Source organism: Crinia signifera, chromosome 9 (assembly GCF_055691185.1).
Source record: "Crinia signifera chromosome 9, ASM5569118v1, whole genome shotgun sequence".
Classification (NCBI taxonomy): Eukaryota; Metazoa; Chordata; class Amphibia; order Anura; family Myobatrachidae; genus Crinia; species Crinia signifera.
This window is the reverse complement of record NC_139225.1, coordinates 137859122-137880198: the sequence shown is the minus strand read 5'-3', so window position 1 is coordinate 137880198 and position 21077 is coordinate 137859122.

Sequence of the window (21077 nt, the reverse complement as noted above, 5' to 3'; positions counted from 1 at the left end):
ATCCCAAAATGCGGTAAAAACCCCGATAACGGGGTTTTTACCGCATTTCTTATTTAGAGAATCTCCCCCGCAATGTGTTTTCCTTTATTGCTTCATTTGAGTTCTGGTACGACATCTATCAATATAAAGGTGGAGGAAATCTACACGAACACCTCTAGGAAGGATTTCTCACCTTGGGGACTTTATATATGTTTTAATACCACTTTTGATTGAACATACTACACTGTCAGGATATATATGTTTTTATGATTCCCCATGCTATCATGACAACATCCATGATCTGACATGGTAGATTTATTAAGCTCAGTGAAATGATAAAGTGTCTGTTTTTTTTATCACCGGCCAATCAGCTCCTACCTGTCCTTTTTCAAACTAAGCCTGTAACTTTACACTTAGGAGCTGATTGGCCGGTGATAAAAACTTTATCACATCACCGAGCTCAGTGGCAAACGCAGGATTTTCAGAAGGGGGTTTCCAAAGGGGCGGAGCAAAGCACGGAGATGGACACTTAGGTGACCCAGTATATGCCGGGTCAGTTAAAGTATTATAGATAGACCAAATGTATATAAATAATAATAATAAAAATATATATATATATATATATATATATATATATATATACATATACTTTGTCACCTACACCTTGACAAAGGGGCATCTGCCCCGAAACATTGGTTGTTGTACTTTTGAATACAAAATTTAAGCACAAGTCCCAGGAGTGCCAGTTTCTTTCTTCCATTTATTGTTCATATACATACATACATATACATACAGGGGCATCAACAGCAGTGTAGACCCCTGGGCATAGCAATGTATTGGGGCCCCTACCGATCCTCCAGCGGTAGGGGTGGGGGAAGCTTTGATGTCCTGCGGGTGATAGGGGGTATTATATCAGCCGCTCAGCATGTAGGGCCTGGATCAGTAATTTCCACTAATTACCCCTTTATTGCACAGATGGTGGGAGATGGGGAGGGAGAAGGGGGCATTGGGCTGAATGAAGGGGCCCTGATACATAACTTCCAGGGTGGCAGAGGATGTTTAATATGCAGAGGAGGGGTGTATAGTGGAGTGGGCTTATTATTCATCATTTTCTGGTGGGAGGACAGCTTGCTTGACTGCAGATATCTCCAGTTCCCGGAAATAGATTTCTTAGATTTTAATGGAATTAAAAACTAGAGAATTCCACCTACCAAATGGTAAAATAGACTAGAGCAGGGGTGGCCAACCGGTCAGAGGTAAAGAGCCCAAAAATATCGGTAGTCAAGCTAAAGAGCCGACATCATGCACGCGCCGAAGGTGCATGCGCCAAAAAAAGGGGCGTAGTCTATTTTGACCCCTTGGGTGGGTGTGATACAAATATGCCTCCAATAGTGCAGTGCCATATATACATATGCCCCCAATAGTGCCAGATACACATATGCCCCCCACGGTGCCAGGTATACACCACACAGTGCCAGAAAGCTGGTATGCCCCTACGGTGCAAGAAAGCTGGTATGTCCCTACGGTGCAAGAAAGCTGGTATGCCCCACAGTGCCACAAACTGCTATGCCCCCACAGTGCCACAAACTGCTATGCCCCCACAGTGCCACAAACTGCTATGCCCCCACAGTGCAAATTCCCCAGCAGCAGCACTCACCATTGTTGCTGCTGCTGCCGGGCGGGGAGAGGACAGTCTGGTGTCCCCCTGCAGTCCTCCTGTCATGTCACCGATGGGAGGAGAGCACAGCACAGCACGCATCTCCTTCCCCCTTACTTCCCTGTGACTGGGCCGTCCACCATTCAAAGCTCGCTGGCCGGCTCCTGATTGGCTGCTGCCCACCAAGCTCTGATTGGCAGACGGCCCAGTCACAAGGATGCACAGTAAGGGGTAGGAGAGATGCGCGATGCGCGATGCGCGCTCTCCTCCCCTCAGAAGGAGAAGGGATTCAGGGATCCGGCAGCAGGGGGGACTGGGACAGACGGTGGGCAGCAGTGGGAGCAGGAGCCGCACTTTACAAGGGGGAGAGCCGCATGAGGCTCAAGAGCCACGGGTTGGCCACCACTGGACTAGAGAATCAGACTTCAGAGCAATCTGCCAATGAGTGTATAAAACTACATACCAGGTGTGTGGAGCTGGAGCAGTAACCATCTGCTAGAAGGCTGACATCTATGGTTCTGGGAACAGAAGAGACAAGCTACTAGTGTCCTTCAAAGGGGGAGAATCCCAGCTTTTGGAGTATACCCTCAGAAAAACTCTAAGTGAGACAGAACCTGAAATATCTGACTGGGAAGAGCAATTAACAGGCTTGGATGGGGACCACTGCTTTGAAGTCCGATATCTCCGGTTCCCAAGGGCCGATTTTTAAAATTCTTGTACCCATGGAAAGAGGAGACCCTCAGCTTTCAGGGCCCTTAGACTCCTGGGGGGGTTTCTGGGTACCCAGAAACCCCCCCTGCGTGCGCTACTGGAGCTTAATAAATCTGCCCTCGAGACTCTCTAACTTTTGAGCTGAGCAGTCTAGTTAGTACAGATCGCTTAACACACATTGCCCCATACACACACATAGCGATGTGTGCTGAGCAATCTGTGCTAAATGTACAGTATAGAGGGGACTATCGCACTAGGACTTATTTAGATCATATTAAATTGGAATGAGCATATCAGCCCCTAATGTCAACTAGTCAAAAATTCCATCAAGTTTAGGGGGTGCAGCCTCAGATTCAAAGAGTGGAATAAAAAATATGTGTCCAGCAAAATACAGACTTAGAATGAAATTGCTGAAGTGACATTTTTTTTACACTTCTCTAGTGCAGTGTGTATGCTATCCCATAGCTGCTGTATACTATCCCATAGCTGCTGTATACTATCCCATAACTGCTATAGGTACTTGTTTCCTAGCACGGCCACAACGATCATAATCGCGGTCATTGGGGGTAAAATCGGGGCCATCGCGGGCATCGCATGCGCAAAAAAATCGTGTGCGATGGGCCAGACGCGATGCCCGTGATTTCCCCATAGAGAACAATGTTAAATGCCTCAATTTACCCACGATGACCATGATTTCCCATAGAAAACAATGTGAAATGGCTCAATTTACCCAAATTATCATAGGAACAATGGTAAATGGGCCAAAAACACCCCTGAACATTGAAATGTCCCCCCAAAAGTAGTTTACGCCACCACGTGATCAACGTGAACCCGAAGCGTGGCAAACGCAGCGAGCCCGCGAGGGGCGGCGGTACGCGTCCTCCGACCTTTTCATACCCCTACAATCCACTAGGGCGTAGAGTGAGAATAGAATAGTGTGGCGAGCGCAGCGAGCCACCGAGCCCGAAGCGTGGCGAGCGCAGCGAGCCCCGCGAGGGGACGCGGATACCTGTGAAGCCTGCGAAGGGACGCGTTTACCTGTGAAGGTATCCGCGTCCCCTCGCCACGCTTCGGGCTCGGTAGCTGCTGTATACTATACCAAAGCTGCTGTATACTATCCCATAGCTGCTGTATACTATCCCATAACTGCTATATACTATCCAATAGCTGCTATATGCTATACCATAGCTGCTATCTGCTATCCCATAGCTGCTGTATACTATCCCATAACTGCTATATACTATCCAATAGCTGCTTTATACTATCCCATAGCTGCTGTATGCTATCCCATAGCTGCTGTATGCTATCCCATAACTGCTATATACTATCCAATAGCTGCTTTATACTATCCCATAGCTGCTGTATGCTATCCCATAGCTGCTATATGCTATCCCTTAGCTGTTATATACTATCCCATAGCTGCTGTATACTATCCCATAGCTGCTGTATACTATCCCATAGCTGCTATATACTATCCCATAGCTGCTACATACTATCCCATAGCTGCTACATACTATCCCATAACTGCTCTATACTATCCCATAGCTGCTATATACTATCCCATAGCTGCTATATACTATCCCATAGCTGCTGTATACTATCCCATAACTGCTCTATACTATCCCATAGCTGCTGTATACTATCCCATAGCTGCTATATACTATCCCATAACTGCTCTATACTATCCCATAGCTGCTCTATACTATCCCATAGCTGCTATATACTATCCCATAGCTGCTGTATACTATCCCATAGCTGCTGTATACTATCCCATAGCTGCTGTATACTATCCAATAGCTGCTGTATACTATCCAATAGCTGCTATATACTATACCATAGCTGCTATATATTATAACATAGCTGCTACATACTATCCCATAGCTGCTGTATACTATCCCATAGCTGCTATATGCTATCCAATCACTGCTATATACTATCCCATAGCTGCTATATACTATACCATAGCTTCTATATACTATACCATAGGTGCTGTATACTATCCAATAGCTGCTATATACTATCCCATAGCTGCTGTATACTATCCCATAGCTGCTATATACTATACCATAGCTGCTATATACTATACCATAGCTGCTGTCAGTGGCGTAGCTACAGGGGTCGCAGAGGTCGCAGATGCGACCGGGCCCCTGAGCCAGGGGGCCCAACCCCCGCCACTGTCCTGGAAGAGGAAAGGGAACAGAACGCTCCCGTTCCCAGTGCTGCTTTGCGGGCCCGCGTGCGTCGCCGCTGCAGCCAATCACAGCTCAGATACGGCCACCGTGTCCCGTCCCCAGCCGCAGGCAGCCAATAGGAAGGGGACCCCTTGCCGCGTGACGTCAGCGCGACGCACGCGGGCTCCAACCTCCCCCTCCCTCTCCCACCGCTTCCGCGCCTCAACACGTGTAGGCTGCCAGGACTCAGGAGCAGGACCGCCCGGCGCCCTGTATCGGACGGACTACAGTGAGTCCAGTCTGTCAGCCAGCTTTTGAGATTATGGGGAAAATTGCTAAAACTGCTGGGATGTGTAGTTCCACTGTTACAGTGGAACTACAGGTCCCAGCATGCCCTGTCACAGTTTTAGAAATCCATTATCTAAAATCTGTGGCAGGGCATGCTGGGACATGTAGTTCCACAACAGCACTGACTCCAGTCCTGTCAGGCTTTTGAGATTATGTTAAAAATTGCTAAAACTGCTGGGATGTGTAGTTCCACTGTTACAGTGGAACTACAGGTCCCAGCATGCCCTGTCACAGTTTTAGAAATCCATTATCTAAAATCTGTGGCAGGGCATGCTGGGACATGTAGATTTTGTTGTATGTAGGGGGGCCCCAAGCTGACCTTTCGCACCAGGGCCCATGAACCCTTAGCTACGCCCCTGGCTGCTGTATACTATCCCATAGTTGCTGTATGCTATCCAATAGCTGTATATACTATACCATAGCTGCTATATATTATACCATAGCTGCTACATACTATCCCATAGCTGCTGTATACTATCCCATAGCTGCTATATGCTATCCATAGCTGCTGTATACTATACCATAGCTTCTATATACTATACCATAGCTGCTGTATACTATCCCATAGCTGCTATACACTATCCTATAGCTGCTGTATGCTATCCAATAGCTGCTGTATACTATCCCATAGCTGCTGTATACTATCCCATAACTGCTATATACTATCCAATAGCTGCTGTATGCTATCCCATAGCTGCTGTAAACTATCCCATAGCTGCTATATACTATGCCATAGCTGCTGTATACTATCCCATAGCTGCTGTATACTATCCCATAGCTGCTGTATACTATCCCATAGCTGCTGTATACTATCCCATAGCTGCTACATACTATCCCATAGCTGCTACATACTATCCCATAGCTGCTATATACTATCCCATAGCTCAGGGGTGTCAAACTCAAATTCATCGGGGGCCGCATCATCAGTTTGATCACCTATAAAGGGCCGGTTGTATCTGTAGGTCCCCCTGTATAATTATAATGCCATGACACCACAGGCTGCTCCCCCTGTATAATATAAAATGAATGCCATGACACCACAGGCTGCTCCCCCTGTATAATAATAATGCCATGACACCACAGACTGCTCCCCCTGTATAATATAATAAAAGTAATGCCATGACACATAAATGATTATACAGGAGGAGCAGCCTGTGGTGTCATGGCATTATTATTATTATATACGGGGACACCTCAGGAAACAGCAGATATATTTTTTTTTTATTGTGAGTGTGATCCTCATCCTCACTTACTGTTTCTCCATCTGTCCTGCAGCTGCTGCGGCTTCCAGCTTTTCTTCACTGCTTGCTGCGGCCACACTGTCCCCGACTCCCGGTCCAGCTTCCCTGCCTGCTCCTACTTCTCTACAGACGCATGGGCGGGCGGCGTCATCGTCATGACGTCCCCACCCAGTGTCTGTCACTGCCGGGCATCAGAGGGAACAGGCGGCCGGGCCCTCCTCCACGTAGCCGTGGAGGCCGGCGGCCATGTTTCTGTAGCCGCATACATATGTGCCTACAGGAACATGGCCGCCGACAGTGGAGGAACAGGTAAGGCGGCCGCGGTGGGGTGGGTGAGAGGAGGTGGCCTAGGCAGGAGCTGGGACACACTGCCCTGCGTGCTATCTCCTCGCGCGGGCCACATGACGAGGTCTGGCGGGCCGGATTTGGCCCGCGGGCCTTGTGTTTGACACCCGTGCCATAGCTGCTCTATACTATCCCATATAATAACTCAGGAGCTAGACCCAAAGAACTAATAAAAACAAGGAAAGATACCAACACCGAGTCTTTTTTGGGGCCCCGCCTGATGAGGGATCTGGACAGATACCCCACGGGAGGGACCCCAAAAAGAAGACGACATTTAAGTGTAGAGGAACTAGGGGGGGAAAGAAGGTTCAACACAAGAAACTAAGGACCTCCAAACCCCCATCTAATGTGTTTAATATATCCTCCAAAACACTCAACAATACAGAACTAAAATTGCTCCAAAAGGGACTGAAATTTTCGCCCTCTTCGGAGGCAAATATTTTTGACTTATATGTCGAACTCAATCGATTTGTAAGAAAACTCTGTAGACAGAGACACTTTGCCAACAAAAATTTAAATCCACCCTGGATCTCTTGGCAGAACTATGGACAGAAAACCACAATAGTCCTAAGAAAATTTATGATATTGACAAAACTAAACTTAAACGCAAATCAGACTTTTATCCTATTAAAGCGAAAGTGACCAACGTAGAATCCTTTTTATAAAACTACGCTGGAAGATTTCAAAACACTCTGCCTCCCCAATGAGAGAAAATCCAAAATAGGTTCCACTAATAAACAACAACAAAAAAAGAATAAGAATAGAGGCAACCTGAATAAATGGGAGCAGATAGCTTTGAAAAATCTTATCAAAGACAACTCTATTGTGTTTAAAGAAGCAAACAAAGGCGGGGGCCTCGTGATCCAAAATCGGACGGATTATGTAAACTAGGCCACCCGCCAATTGTCCAATGAGAAATTTTATATCAAAATGCAAAATAACCCTACACATTAATTTGCCTCCGAACTCAGGTTGCTTCTCGATCAGGCAGTTGTGGATCTTGTCATCACCAAGGAAGAGCATCAATTTTTATTTAACCCTCACCCCACGGCACCCATTTACTATCACCTCCCCAAAATTCACAAAAACCTCACTTCTCCACCAGGTCGCCCTATTATTTCAGGTGTTCACTCCCTCACTTCAAACCTTTCACAATTTGTTGATTTTTATTTACAACCTCGCGTTTCCACTTTGACTTCACATATTAAAGAAACTACTCACTTTTTAAATTTATTACAAAATATTGTCTGGAAAGACTCATATTCATTTGTTACCCTGGATGTAGAGAGTCTCTACTAGAATATACCACACGATTTCGGTATTCAGTGTATACAAAAGAGACTCCAAAATGATGATGATCTCCCAGTGGAAATGCAACAATTCCTCAATGATTCCATCACATTTAAGGTGCCCAAACACGGTCCGTTAAACGGATCCGTTTGGGTCTTAATTAGCATGCATCGTATCGGATCGCATGCCTAGTGCATGCAATGCGATCCGATACGATGTTTAGCTAGTACAAAAAGTATGTGCAGCACATACTTTTTGTACCGTACTATGTGATGCACGGGAGCGCGCATCGCATAGTACAAAACGGACGGTCCGGGAACGGACCGTCTATGGGTACCTTTATTTTGAAACACAATTATTTTTTATTTTTGGACACTTTTTATTTACAAGTCATGGGGACGGCCATGGGGACCAGATTCGCGCCTAGTTACGCCAACTTATACATGGGGGACCTGGAAGACCAACTAATATGGGGATCCGACTTTGGCGCGAACCTGGTCCTCTATGGCCGTTACATTGACGATTTATTCATTATTTGGGACGGGGACATCACTTCCATTCACTCTTTTGTTTCTCACTTGAACTCCAACACATTCAATTTATCCTTCACTTTCACCCATCACCCATCCACTATTGATTTTCTGGATATCACAGTAGAAGTTGCTGATGGCAAGATCCACACTTCCAATTATCAAAAATCAGTGAATACAAACTCATATCTAAACTTTAAGAGCTCCCATCATCCCTTGTGGATAAGAAACATCCCAAAGGGGCAAATGCTCCGTCTCAGACGGAATTGTTCCCGTTTTGAGACATTTGGTTACTTATGTATTATCTGGACTCCCATGTTAAATGCACCCCATTTTTTCATACCCCTACTATCCAACTACGCATGGAGTTGATTTTATATAGTGTGGTGAGCGCAGCGAGCCACCGTGCCCGAAGCGTGGTGAGCGCAGCGAGCCCCGCGAGGGGACGCGGTCTCATAAGAAAACGGGAGTCCAGATATTACATAAGTACCGACATTTGATACCCAGGCCACAGACATGATGGAAGCATTCCAAACCTGTGGATACCCCAGACAATTAATAGAAGGGGCATACAAATCCACAAGAGAAAGGAATAGAGTATCCCTTTTACAAAGTAAGACCAAAATTACTAGTACAGAGAACAGGAATATTGCTTTCATATCTACGTTTGACAGCCCATACCAAGACATACAAAAAACTATCCATAAGAACTATGGCATTTTGAAACAGGACAAAGTATTGAAAGATATATTGCCCTCGCCTCGGACCCTTTTTTTATCTTCTGTAAAAAAAAATCTTTGAAAAATGTACTTGCTCCAAGTTTCCTTAAGACCATTGAAAATGATGAGAGTATGTCTAACCATACCTCCAGCTGGTTAAAACAACGACATGTAGGGTGCTTTAAATGTGGCAAAACAAGATGCATTACTTGCGGACACATAACAAACAAGTAAACTACTATTGAACTAACTCACGAGTCACTTAACATCAGGGGCTTCATCAACTGTGAGACGACCTATGTTATATATATGCTGTCTTGCAGTTGCAATTTGAAATACGTGGGTAGGACCACTAGACCCCTCAAAATTCGATTCCTAGAACATCGTAGGAACATTTTAAGGGGTTATTAGATGCACAGTGTCTCGAGGCACTTCGGAGAACGACACAACAACAATCCGAACTGTTTAAAAATAACAGGCCTCGAGAGTATACCCCAGACAAAACGTGGAGGGGATAGGTACCGTGCTCTCTGCAAACAAGAAATATATTGGACATTCAAATTGATTGTCTGCATCCCAGAGGCCTCAATGAGGCAATGGAATTAAATATAGTACTATAGAATACCAATTGTTACCTATGTCTGGTTTTGTACAGATAATAATAATAAATAAATTATATATATATAAAAACAATAATAATAAAACTATATTAATGTATCGAAGCTACCATTTTTTCCGTGGGGGACACTACCGGGTTTTTCTGAGTATAAATAACCCTCACAAAAGACCTACAAGATCCTTTTGAAACATAATGATATCAATTTGGATAAACCTACCATATAAGTGATATAAATACAAAACAAACAGAAAAAAGTTTTTTTGCATTGTGTAAAAACATAGAACAATAATGAATGGATTTCATGGATGTATTTTTACACACCTCTTAACTCTAATTAATTTTTACTAAATTCTTATTGTTGTTCTAATTTGTCATCTCCATCTATTTAATATACTCGACCTATATACATATTTCACAAAAAATGTATTGTGGAGTTATATATATATATTTCTTTATTATGTCTTGTTCTATATATATATATATATATATATATATATATATATATATATATATAATCATCCATCAATATTGCTCTTTCCAGTCAAAAGTAACTCTTCCCTACCTTAGGTAGAGGATGGTGCCAAAAACGATATCTAAATGCTAGCTATACGAAAATAATGTTAATTGTATGAAAACAATAAAGTTGGTTATACATAAACAAAGGGCTGGTTCACACATCTTATTTATGAATGAAAAAACCACGCCCCGTTATAGTAAACATTCCTATATCCATAGAGACGGACTCTGCTCCCCCGGAAGTGACGTATAAGATAGATCATCTAAAAGTTGCGGTGGCGCAGGTATGCAGCGTCACCGCACCCTTATTATTCAGGTGACACTTGGCCGGAATCACGTGATTACCCACGTGACATGCGGCCGAATCCCGGCCAATACAACAGAAACACTTCCGGCGGAAGCGGGAAGTCACTCTCGGCAGATGGAACACATATGCGTTCCACCTGCGTATTCTAAGTAATAGCTCAGTCCCTATACATCGTTTCTAGATAATCATGGATGCGGCGAGCTGGGGACTCTGTCTCCCTCTGATGCATTTAACTAGAGAGATAATGGTCCTCTTCTCATTTATTTTTGTGTTTACCATGAGTGGTCATGTGACCCACAACCCGGAAGTACTATTGATTACCACACTATATTTTTTATGTTTTATTGAGAATTCAGCAGGAATAATAAATATTTATGGATACCACCCATGTTATACTAATATGTTTGTCTCCTATTCTATAAATGTGTATTGAAATTGTGATTGTTATGGTTTATTGTCTAGATTGAATGCTAATTGGCTACTCATTACTATGGGTATATATACCCCTAGTCACCATACCAGAAGGCACCTTTGAAAAAGCCACAAGCTAGTGGCGAAACGCGTCAGGTGTAGCCTCTCACTCTTACCAGATTGGACCTTCATCAACATTCAGTCCATTCTCTGCCTATTATTGGGAACCTCCATCTTGAATCTCCCTCCTAAACCCTCTACAGGACACTGAACTCCAGGTAAACCACGCCACCCTTAGCCACCTGTTTGAAACAGTGTCCCCCTACTAAGGCCTCAAGTGGGTAACCGGCAATCATCACTACATCAGTGACCGGGGTAATCTGCAGCATCTACCTCCAGGTGGTGCAAACACCATCCTAGCCACCTGTTAGAGGTTTTTGCCCCCTCAAACAAAGTCCAGATTGAAGAACCTATGCCCATCCTCCTGCAGTGTATACAACATCAGCAGTGACTTTTCACCACACACAGGAGGTGCCCAAATTGGGTATTGTGCCACAAAATCTTCCCCAATACCAACAGAGGGATCCCAGAGGGATACCAAATGGACATTTCCCCATCGACTCCTCCAGCGACATTAACAACTATCCGTGACAATAGAGAGGACCGGTGAACTGTCCCCCACACAATCCTTTGGATTGCTTTCCCATTCAGCAGAGATACCAATGGTTAAGTGCACTTTCCAATTGGACTGATATCGAATTGGGCAGTGGCCCTTACAGATTCTCATCCAATCAAAGGCCCAAAGAGTGAGACCTTTCTTTTTTATATTTTTACATTCTTATTGTGTCATGTTATTGTGTGTAAATGTATGTAAATGTTTATTTTATCTGTAATTATAAAGCAATTTTTCCACTTTAAACTGGTCAATTTGTTCATTGTAACCTCAGCGCTGCTTCTTTGATTCTTTGTATTGCAAGTCTCTTGTAAAAAACCACAGGGAGTGACTACCCCTGTACCCCAGCAGCCGAAAAACACCTCATATAACAGGCGCCCTTCACTGCCCTCTAGTAGAGCAGCCCCTTTTTGCTGTATACTATCTAATAGCTGCTATATACATACCCTCCAACTGTACCGTTTTAGCCGGTACAGTACCGCTTTTTAACGGACTGTACCGGCTAAAAATCAAATGTACCGATGTACCGATTTTCTTTGTCGGTAGCCGCTCCTCTGAGGCCGCAGGCGATGGCTGCAGGCTGTGATGGATCAAAGGACGGCTGGACACATATACGCAGACCCAGTGGGGATAATTGTGTCCCAGTGTGGCTTGTGCGGCGTCCCAGCAGCCAGGGCTCAAGCGCCGTCTGACGTCAGCACTCAGCACGCTTCCTGGGTACCTGACTGTCCCGCACGCTGCCTGCGCACCCATCCAGCATGCTTCCTGCGCACCCGCAACCGGTGATCTGACTGGCGTCACGGCCGCTGGACTTGGATGGGGGTGCAGTACAATTTTAAAATTAATGGTTATCCTCAGGTGGGGGCATGGCCACGGATATATGAGGTGTTGCCACACCCCCTCTACAAGTGGACATGCCCCTATATATGTGACCACGCCCCCTGTACCGATTTCCATCGCTAAAATGTTGGAGGGTATGTATATACTATCCCATAGCTGCTCTATACTATCCCATAGCTGCTCTATACTATCCCATAGCTGCTCTATACTATCCCATAGCTGCTCTATACTATCCCATAGCTGCTATATACTATACCATAGCTGCTATATACTATCCCATAGCTGCTGTATACTATCCCATAGCTGCTGTATACAATCCCATAGCTGCTATATACTATCTAATAGCTGATACATACTATCCCATAGCTGCTGTATACAATCCCATAGCTGCTATATACTATCTAATAGCTGCTGTATACAATCCCATAGCTGCTGTATACTATCCCATAGCTGCTGTATACTATCCCATAGCTGCTGTATACTATCCAATAGCTGCTGTATGCTATCCCATACCTGATACATACTATCCCATAGCTGCTGTATGCTATCCAATCACTGCTGTATACTATCCCATAGCTGCTGTATACTATAGCATACCTGCTACATACTATCCCATAGCTGCTGTATACTATCCAATAGCTGCTGTATGCTATCCCATACCTGATACATACTATTTCATAGCTGCTGTATACTATCCCATAGCTGCTGTATGCTATCCAATCACTGCGGTATACTATCCCATAGCTGCTACATACTATCCCATAGCTGCTGTATACTATCCCATAGCTGCTGTATGCTATCCAATCACTGCTGTATACTATCCCATAGCTGCTACATACTATCAAATAGCTGCTGCATACTATCTAATAGCTGCTGTATGCTATCCAATCACTGCTGTATACTATCCCATAGCTGCTGTGTACAATCTCATAGCTGCTATATATACTATCTAATAGCTGCTGTATACAATCCCATAGCTGTTGCATACTATCCCATAGCTGTTGTATGCTATCCAATCACTGCTGTATACTATCCCATAGCTGCTGTGTACAATCCCATAGCTGCTATATATACTATCTAATAGCTGCTGTATACAATCTCATAGCTGCTGTATACTATCCCATAGCTGCTGTATACAATCCCATAGCTGCTATATACTATCTAATAGCTGCTGTATACAATCCCATAGCTGCTGTATACAATCCCATAGCTGCTGTATACAATCCCATAGCTGCTGTATACTATCCCATAGCTGCTGTATACAGTCCCATAGCTGCTATATACTATCTAATAGCTGCTATATACTATCCCATAGCTGCTGTATACTATCCCATAGCTGCTGTATACAATCCCATAGCTGCTATATACTATCTAATAGCTGCTATATACTATCCCATAGCTGCTGTATACAATCCCATAGCTGCTATATACTATCTAATAGCTGCTGTATACTATCCCATAGCTGCTGTATACAATCCCATAGCTGCTGTATACTATCCCATAGCTGCTATATACTATCCCATAGCTGCTGTATACTATCCCATAGCTGCTGTATACTATCCCATAGCTGCTGTATACAATCCCATAGCTGCTATATACTATACCATAACTGCTGTATACAATCCAATAGCTGCTATATACTATCCCATAGCTGCTGTATGCTATCCAATCACTGCTGTATACTATCCCATAGCTGCTGCGTTTTTCATGTGCAACTTCAGATGTCAGTTTAACCTGTTCCCAGATATTGTTAAATCGTTTCCTTATAATTAAATTGTTGCCACACAATATATAATGGTTACAGTTAGACAATAGTTGCAAAGGCTGTGATTGTTTGGCTCAATATCTGAAGACAGCCAGCTCGTTAGTGTCTAAAGGTGGCCATACATCTACAGATCGTTTAAATTGGGCTGGTTGGAACAAAATCCTGGTAATGGATGAGAGAAAATGACAGAAAAATAATGTGGAGCGCTAAGCGGATCAATTGAATATTACAATATTAATTTATTACAAGGCAAAATAAAAAACACATCAATGACAATAAAAGGCAGCACTTGCTATTTTTAACAGTTTGGACTCTGAAGGCTTTTCTGGACACTGGCACTCATCACTCCCTGTCCACCCTTGGACCATCATTCTATGGGACTTTGGCCCTTATTCTGGTTGGTGCGGTAATGTCCGCGTGCGGTCGGTCCGCCGATGTTTTGTGTCTGCGCATGTGCAGAGGCGTCTCTGCGCATGTGCGAACGGAATGCACGTCCAAATTCCGCATGAAATGTGTACACTACGAACAGGGGGTGGAGAGGGGCGTGAAGGGCTGTTTGGGCTCATTACCATATGTTTACACCCCGCGTTTCATGGGCGTTCCCATGAAAACGCTGGGCGTACGTATGGAATGCGGTCGTGACACACGTGTAGGGGGCGGACATATGACATTGCCAGATGTCAGCTGCCCGCCCAGATCCCTGCTTTTGCACGGAGAAATGCCCGTGTGGTCTGAGGTTGCGGGAGCTGCCTGACCATCGAATGATGGGGGAGGTTCCCTGAGATGGAGGAGGTGTATTCATGAGAAATACACTTGCGGTCCGTTCGGACAGCTTCTTACCGCATTCGGACGGAGTGAGCGATCCGTACGAAAGGCGGGGTTTAGGACGCACGGTCCTGCCCGCATATTCGGCTCCGTCCGCACCGACCAGAATAAGGCCCTTTATCCCCAACCCACTGTAGATCACTAATTCCGCACCAATTGTGAGGACCTTTCCAACATCTGGGAATAAGATCATCCTCCAGCGTGAATAAACCCACTGTGGATTACAAATTTCGCACCAATCGTGAGGACCCCATAAACATTTGGGAACAAGATCATCCTCCAGCGCAATTTTTCCAATCCGGCACGGTACGTTATTGTCCTATAGTACCATTTGGTTAAAAATCCAGTGGATCAAGGAGCATATCTTAAGGAGCAAGATTAAACAAGCAGTTTTCCAGAAATCTATAAGTACAAGCCTTCATTGTCTACATCTTAAATTGATACACATGCTACCATTTTAACCCCAATATTGTCATTGATGTGTTTTTTTTTTATTTTTCCATTTAATAAATTAATATTGTAATATTCAATTGATCCGCTTAGCGCTCCACATTATTTTTTTGTTTTTCATACCTATCTTAGGGGGTGACACCCTTTAAGTTGGAGCAGCTTGACACAGCACCCCACCAGGCGTCCGTTTCTACTCTGAGTACCTACAGTAATCTCGAGTATACCTTTCCAGAGAAAATGACAGTTGACCATTTGCTTTGAAATGCTGGAAAACTGCCAAACTGTCACTCAGATATTACCAGGTTTTTGTTCCAACCAGCCCAATCTGATAATCCATCTGTGGATGTATGGCCAGCTTAAACCGTATTTTTATATTTTTAGATATATTGTTCTCTTATTAGTTATCAAGAGTACAATGTTTATGTATAAAATGTTGCTTTCTCTGAATGTATTTGGATTAAGCAGCTTTTTGATCTCACTACCTAATATTGCTTGACTTTATTATATTGATCTCAGTGATAGCCGGCCAGTATAGACGTATTTGGTACATCAGTCTCCTTCATTATTATACTCCGTATCCTATCACGTGATTGTTGTCTCTTTATATTGAGACATCTGATAATTATCTTCCGGGTTTCTTCCTCCCTGGTGTTTATATGATATTATAATATGATTTATATAAATATATATTAATTACTTAATAAGCACATGTGGTTATATATATGGGAGACTAGTAAGCTTGATCGAAGCAAAAGCTAGTCTGCTACCTTGTGATGGCCTCTGTGTTTGTGCATGTGTGAGAGAGAAAGCGATGTAGTTTCACTTGCTGCCAACAGATGGCAGTGTTTCAGAGACAAACAAATGGACACTAGACATAAATAGATGAGATGCTGGCTGGTATTGCATCAGCAATATATACCCATATGCTGTGCAAAATCAGATAGATATCCTACTGAAGTATCGGGACTGATACTATCTATGGAGATAGCCGATGTTGCATATACGTCATGTGGTATTGATGCTGACCACACTCTTATTTGTATAAACCACAATATGGTTTCACTGGAAATCAACTTCAGTAAATTACATCAAAAAGGATCTGCAAAAATACTAAACTTCAGAAAAGCGAACTTTGAATTATTAAGGGAAGCCCTAACAGGAATTGGGTGGGAAACGGTTATGGAGGGAAAAAATGCAGAGGAAATGTACTCTAAAAAAGGTGCTTGATTCACTAACTATTGAATACATTCCAAAAGTAACTAAAGGTAAATTCAACAAAAAAAAGCCACCATGGTTGGACAAAGAAGTAAGGTCAGCTATCAACAATAAAACCAGAGCCTTTAAATTCTATAAAAATAACTTGAATGAGGAGGCGTTCGCAAAATACAAAGAATCAAACAAAACTTGTAAAGGGGGTAATCAAAGCAGCTAAAATATTATATGAAGAGTGCATAGCCACTGAAAGCAAAACCAACCCAAAGAAGTTTTTTAAATACATAAATAGTAAACGTTTAATTAAGGAAAACATAGGCCCACTAACTGATACTAGTGGAAAAAGTGTTACTGAGGACAAGGAAAAAGCAAAACTGTTAAATGAGTTCTTCTCATCAGTATTTACTAAGGGAGAGCAGACTGTGGAACGAACATTTACCACAAACGGGACAGATGGGATTCATCCGAGGGTATTAATGGAATTAAGGGATGAACTACCTACCCCCCTACATTATATCTTTAGCAAGTCACTATCGTCAGGTATAGTACCAAAAGATTGGAGAATAGCAGAGGTAGTGCCAATATTCAAAAAAGGAAAAAAGAAAGATCCCGCTAATTACAGACCCGTTAGTTTAACATCAATTGTGGGTAAACTATTTGAAGGATTTTTAAGGGATGGTATCCAGGAATATTTAGATCATCACCGTCTACTCAGTACTAACCAACATGGGTTCGTGAAAAATTGTTAATGCCAAACTAATCTACTAGGGTTCTATGAAGAGGTTAGCAAAAACCTAGATAATGGAAATGCTGTAGATGTGATTTTCCTAGATTTCGCTAAAGCATTTGATACTGTCCCACACAAGAGATTGATTAATAAAATGGAGAACCTAGGATTTGGTGAAAATATCTGCAGATGGGTAGGGAATTGGCTATGTAATAGAGAACAAAGAGTGGTTGCGAATGGTGCCGTATCAGATATGATACCGGTACTAAGTGGAGTGCCCCAGGGTTCGGTTTTGGGGCCCATTTTGTTTAACATTTTTATTAACGATATTGGGATAGGGTTACTCAGCAATGTATCCATCTTTGCGGACGATACAAAACTTAGCAAAGTCATCAAATCATCAGAAGATGTCACCATGCTTCAAAATGATCTTGCAATTCTAGATGAGTGGGCAAAAAAATGGAAGATGAGGTTCAATGTAGATAAATGTAAGGTTATGCACCTTGGGAGAAACAACCAGTGTGCAAGTTACAACCTTAGCGGAGAGGAACTGGGTAATTCCATACTTGAAAAGGATCTAGGAGTCCAAATAGACAGCAAACTGGGATGTAGTGCCCATTGTAATGTAGCTACAAAAAAGACCAACAAAATTCTGGCATGTATTAAGAGGGGAATGGAAAATAGGGACTCAAGGGTAATTATGCCACTATATAAAGCATTGGTGAGACCTCACCTCGAGTACGGAGTACAGTTCTGGTCCCCACACTATAAAAATGACATCATAGAATTAGAAAAAGTCCAAAGGCGAGCAACAAAGCTTATTAGGGGAATGGAGAATTTAAGCTACGGGGAGAGATTAAGCAATTTGGGACTATTTACATTAGAAAAGAGACGTTTAAGGGAGGACATGCTCAACATGTACAAGTATATCAAGGGCCAATATAAGGAACTGTCACACACCCTCTTTTCTACTAGAAAGGAATCTAGGACACGAGGGCATGAGTATAGATTAGAAGAAAAAAGATTTCATTCAGCTAGTAGAAAGAATTTCTTTACGGTCAGAACAGTCAAACTCTGGAACTCTCTTCCCAGAGAGGTGGTAACAGCTGGCTCATTAAATGCGTTCAAGGCAAAGTTGGACAAACATTTACTGGAGAAAAAAATCCATGGGTACAAATAAGAAATATAAAATATACCAGAACCTACCAAATCAGCAATGGATATCTATACCAGGTTGAACTAGATGGACGCAAGTCTTTTTTCAGCCTTACCTACTATGTAACTATGTAACTATATACACAGGGGCGTAGCGCCAATTTTTGCGCCCCCCCCCCACCGGATAATATCGGCGCTCCCCTCCCTCCATAAATATAGCGCTGTTCTTACCCTGCCTCCCCTGCCGCGTCTATATTCAGCCGGGAGTTGGGACTGCATCTCCCGGCGCCTGGCTCCTTGAGTAAAATGTCCATTACAAAATGGCCGCCTCCTTACAGCAGACCGTTTGTAAGGATGCTAGAGTAGGCCGCCGCTGCCTCCTCTAGCATCTTAAAAAACAGTCTGCTCTAAGGAGGCGGCCATTTTGTTATGTACATTTGACTCTAAGGAGCCAGGCCCCGGGACGCATATTAGTAGATATGCGGTCCCAACTCCCGGCGATACAGACACGGCGGGGGAGGCAGGGGCACAGTAAGTAGATGGTCGGAGGGCAGTGGCTGGTGCCAGCACCCGGCGCCCACGCAGCCCCCGCTCCCCCAAGCAGCGGGGGCTGCCTTACGATAGCTACGCCCCTGTGTATACAGTAGTTGCCTCACATTAATGTTTGAGAATTAATTTAAAAGACCAATTTTCAGGGCTGTTACCACTCCCCCAGACTCCTGTACTTACTCCAATGCACAGCAGAGTGGCAGATTTTGTATTAGTTAACCACTTGCGTGGTATGTTCGGAAAGTTAGCGGGCTCAGCTGCATTGCCGCAGTAGACTGTCCCGGAAAATTTTCGGGCATACCACCAATATTAAGATGTGCTCCAGTGGTGCCTGCAGCTATGCACCACTGCCGCATCCCAGTCAAGGCACCCACCCGGTGGACGTTCTCCTCTCCCCTCCCCTCCTGTCACTTCCCCTCACCTCTCTGCTCCGGCGATCATACGCTGGATCTCCCCTGCTGCTACACCCCCCCCCCCTGCCTCCCGCTAACCATTAGTTGTAGCGAGCAGGCAGCAGGCTCGGGGATGTTTGGTGCTGCTCGTGGGGACTTGGGAGTTCGGGCGCCCGAGTCCTCCCAAGCCGCCCCGAACATTCCCGAGCCTGCCACCTGTTGTGAACGGAGGCTGGGGCAGGACCTGGGAGCTCTGGTGTACGACCACCAGAGCGGAGATGAGGGGGAGCGACAGGAGGGGGGAGCAATGGGGGGTGGTCCTATGCTCTGTGGTGAGTTTTGCTGGGGTAGGACAAACCTGTCCTGGTAGGTTTGTCCTGCCCCAGCAAAACCGAATGCTTAAGGGGTTAAACTTCCCTCTAAAAATCCTGTGTTTACCAAAAAAATCCTGCGTTTACCAAAATGCTGTGTGTCCGCACCTCATGTGTCTGTATGTGTATGAATTGTAATATCACTATGCAATAATTAATATGTGACCAACCAAGGCATGAGGCTCAGTGAGATAGGAAGGGCACAGATGTCCTGATCCAGGGCCAGATTAAGAGGGCGGCTCAGGGGGGTCAGCACCCCTGGGCCCCCCCTCCATCTAGGGCCCCCTTGTGGTGGGCATGTATTTAAAAAATATTGTTTTTAGCTCAACATAATACAGCCAAGCAATATTAGGTAGTGAAATCATAAAGCTGTATAATCTAAATATATTCTGCTAAAGCAGAATTTAATACATAAACATTGTACTCTTAAAACTAATAAGAGAACAATATATCTAAAAATATAAAAATACACCTTAGACACTAACGAGCTCTCTGTCTTCAGATATTGAGCCAAACATTCACAGCCTTTGCAACAATTGTCTAATTGTAACCATTATATATTGTGTGGCAACAATTTAATTATAAGGAAACGATTTAACAATATCTGGGAACAGGTTAAACTGACATCTGAAGTTGCAAATTGAGAATACTCACATCAACACAGCCTCATTTGAATCAGTCTTTATTTTTTTACACAACTTTCTCATTTTAAACATATGAAATTATTAAAAGTTCATTTTTAATATCCCTTGTTACTAGTGCGCCATAAACACCTTTCTGCCTTTATTCTACTCTTGCGATCTGTGCTAACCAGTGCTTTCTTTAGCACATGCAAGCAATCTATCTAGATCAGGCGATTGCTGGCCGTCAAATCAACCAAAATCGGCTCAGATCGATGTCCCCTCAGGTGGTTGAACCTGCTGACCGTCCGACCACCTGACCTGGGACCTCCTTCCCATGCAGCGGAGGTGGGCAGAGGGGTCTGGCCAGCTGATGGGGGTGGAGGAGGGCGGGCAGCTCATAGTATTGGCTTGCAGTGGGGTCCGTCCAAGTGGCGGCGGCAGCTGGTAGGCTGGAGCTTGTAGCAGCATTTTGCTGGGCAGCGGGATGCGGCTGCTGAATATTTTGAAATGACTGGCCGGCCATTGTTTGGCTGAGACTCTCAACCAAACAACGGCCAGCCAGTCATTTCAAAATATTCAGCAGCCGCATCCCGCCGTCCAGCAAAATGCTGCTACAAACTCCAGCCTCCCAGCCGCTGCCGCTCAGAAGGT